We start from the raw sequence: 388 nt of genomic DNA on the forward strand, positions 1-388 counted from the left end.
CGTCCGGAGCCTGTGCTCCGCAACGGGAGAGGCCACAACAGTGAGAGGCCCGTGTACCACAAAAACAAAAAAACAAACAAACAAAAAACCATTTCTTCCTATATGTTCTCTCTCTTGAGGAGTTGAAGGGAAATCTTTCTGGTTCTTCTCTAGTTCTGTGTTTCCATTTCTGAGCAAACCTCTCTGTAAGGATCCTTCTATCTTTCCCTCTTATCTTCCATTCCCTCTGTGTCTCTCCTCAAATCACTCTCTCTCTCTCTCCTATAACCTTCAGAACCCAGAGAAGATGGGAGATAGTGAGGTTTGACAAGTGTGGTGGGCATTTTTTGGTTTTGTGTGGTCAGCATCTCTTCCTCCTACTTCTGGTCATGACACCCCAGTTGTCCTG

This window comes from Physeter macrocephalus, chromosome 14 (assembly GCF_002837175.3).
Source record: "Physeter macrocephalus isolate SW-GA chromosome 14, ASM283717v5, whole genome shotgun sequence".
NCBI classification, from domain to species: Eukaryota; Metazoa; Chordata; class Mammalia; order Artiodactyla; family Physeteridae; genus Physeter; species Physeter macrocephalus.